The sequence below is a fragment of the Rhinolophus ferrumequinum genome, chromosome X (genome assembly GCF_004115265.2).
Source record: "Rhinolophus ferrumequinum isolate MPI-CBG mRhiFer1 chromosome X, mRhiFer1_v1.p, whole genome shotgun sequence".
NCBI lineage: Eukaryota > Metazoa > Chordata > Mammalia > Chiroptera > Rhinolophidae > Rhinolophus > Rhinolophus ferrumequinum.
In genome coordinates this window covers 98,448,974-98,451,851 of record NC_046284.1, presented here as the reverse complement: position 1 = coordinate 98,451,851, position 2,878 = coordinate 98,448,974, and the positions used below count along the sequence as shown (strand labels likewise).

The 2,878-nt window shown below is 48.7% G+C and overlaps 1 pseudogene; it reads left to right on the top strand.

Annotated features, from left to right (window-relative positions):
• Positions 1 to 1,061: 1,061 nt before the first annotated feature.
• Positions 1,062 to 1,802, top strand: LOC117019075 (ferritin heavy chain-like; annotated as a pseudogene).
• Positions 1,803 to 2,878: the final 1,076 nt, after the last annotated feature.

The following is a 2,878-nucleotide window of genomic DNA, read 5'->3' as shown; positions in this document are numbered from 1 at the left end:
AAATAGCAGAAGCTTCCAAAGAGGAATAGAGCCCCCCAAAGAAATATAAAGGTACATTAATCAAAGCCATGGGAATAAAATTTTAAGTGAAAATAGGTATTTTATCCATAACTTTAAAACCACCTGAGAGAACTTCTAATATTCTGTCACTCAATTTTGTACTTTGAGAACACAGACCACATTTGAGTCTTCTGTGTGTCTGCGGAATCACTGTATCTGACACTCATTTGGAGTATATAAATGGTTGTTGAATTAATACACAAATAAATTAATTATAAATACCAAGGTTGGTCTTATGTTTCCCACTATAACATGCTTGAATCCTAACAATATATTTTCTTTTTGTAATTTCCATACACAATGCAATATCTTGCATGTATTTACTTGAGATAATAAAGGGGGAAATGGGAGTTTTGTGGTTGTTTTTGTTTTGGTCTGGGAAAGATGGAGAGGTGGAAAGATCACTGAGAATTTGGAGGCAGTGCTCTGGCCTCTGAGAAGTGTGAAACTGATCATGAATAGAAGGAGAAAACTGGAGCTCACTGGAGTTAACAAGGATTGGGAACTGAGGGAGGAGGCTATCAGAACTGTCATTAGTATGGAGGTTGAAGTCACTCAAATAAAGCTTTGTGATATTAAACATAACCAATGATACCACAAACTTGCCAATTTAATGAAACAATCACATTAGGACAATATTCAAATAAGTTGCTCAAAGAAATCATGCAGGTGATTAACTCAAACCAGGTGCACTTATACACATGAATAACATTTTAAAATATTATATATGCCAGGCACTCAGCACTGAGTCACCCGTCTCCTGCAGGCTGGGATGGAACCTGGAACACGTTGATGGTACCCCACCCGCTCCAGCCCCCCTCCGCCCCCCTGACCCCATCACTTCTGGCGGTAAAGGTCACGCCCAACGGTCACACCTCTGCTCACTGCCTGGCCCTGGAGGGCGATCTCCTCCAGCCGCCATCCTAGTCCATCGGGGAGCCCCCCGAGGTACCCGCCATCGCGGCTGCTGACTCAGCCTCTGGCCACCCTCGTCTACCACCATGGGGAATCTCCGAGGCCATAAAAGCCACCGCCGTGGCCCCCGCCGCCGCCCGCTCCACAGCCCCCCTCCCCATGACTTCTTGGCTTTCAATTTCGGAGGGCCGGTGCCACCAGACATGTTGCCTGTGCTGCCAGGCATGGTGCCTGTGCTGCCACCCGTGGTACCTGTGCTGCCACCCGTGGCGCCTGCACCCCCCGGGCTGCCCTCGCAAGTGCGGCAGAGCTAGCATCCCAACTGCGAGGCCGCAGTCAACAACCAGGTCAACCTGAAGCTCTACGCCTCCTACCTGTACCTGTGCCTGTCCTTCTACTTGGACCGCCAGGACCTGGCCTTGACGCACGTCGCCCCCTCCTTCCAGCGGCAGTCCAGGGAGGCCAGGGAGCACCGGGAGAGGCTGATGCGGCTGCAGAACCTGCGCGGGGGGCGCATCCGCCTGCGTGATATCAGGAAGCCAGACTGCAACCGCTGGGAGAATGGCCTGAAGGCCTTGAAAAGCGCCTTGCACCTGGACAGAACCCTGAACCGGAGCCTGCTCAATCTGCACCAGCTGGCCTCCGAGAAGAAGGCCGCCCACCTGTGCGACTACCTGGAGCGTCATTACCTGCACGAGCACGTGAAGTCCATCAAAGGGTCGGGGGGCCATATCAACAACCTGCGCCAGATCGGAGCCCCGGAATACGGCCTGGCAGACTGCCTCTTTGACAAGCTCACCCTGGGTGACAGCGACAAAAAGAACTGAGCCAGAACTGCCTGCCCCATAGCCACTGGGTGACTTCCCTGGTCATCATGCCGACCAGTCACTTTGCAGTATTGCCCTTGCAAAACGTTCACTTAAGTTGTTTTCTTCCAGTTTTACCATTTTTTCCAATAAAGTTGTCAGTTCCTAAATATATAAAGGTCTTGCATTGATTCGTGTGTGTGTTTGTGGGTGCGTAAAACCCTCACCTTTTAAGTTTTAAAACAGGTCTCCAGTAGCCTCTACACTGATCCATGTCCCATCCACATGCAGCTCCGGATCTGAGTGGATGGAGGGAGAAGGTACTCCGTGGGACCCTGGAAAACATAAAACAATTCTTCCCCTTACAAACACTGTGGTATTTGGGGGTGGGGTGAGGTGGGGCTCTGGTGAATGCGGCTGCAGGTGAATTAGTAAAAGTATTGAAACATGGCCTGAAAATCAGGATTGCAGTTGCCTCTGAGGAAGAACTGAAGGGATTGGGATTGGGCAGGGATTAAAACAAAGGGGGTCTTCAGCTTTACCTGAAATGTTTACATCCATGAAATTATGCAGATGCTAATGTGAACTCTGGGTAGCAAGATGGATGTTTTCGAAGTCTCAATGGTAGAGTATCTCTTTGACAAGTTAACATTGGGCAACACTGATAATGGAAATGAGCCTTAGCCTGCTTTCCCATGGACAGGGGGCTGACTTACCATGGTCACCAACGCCTGGCTTACAGGTTGCAGGTACAGAACATCCACTTATGTATGTTTTCCTTCATCTGTATCGTGTATGTGTGTGTGTGTGTGTGTGTGTGTGTGTGTGTGTAATTTCAGGTTGTACAGCATAGTGGTTAGATATTGATATAACTATTGACGTGATGTCTGTTATGTCTAGTTACCCTGTGATACCATAGAGCTTTATTACATTTTCCTTTGCTGTACCTTACATCCTCGTGACTGTTTGTAACTGCCAATTTGTACCTCTCAATCCCTTCACCTTCTTCACCCAGACCTGCCAACCCCCTCCTATCTGGCAGCCATCAGATTTCCCTCTGTGTGTATGAGTATGTTCCTGTTTTGTTTGTTTGTTTA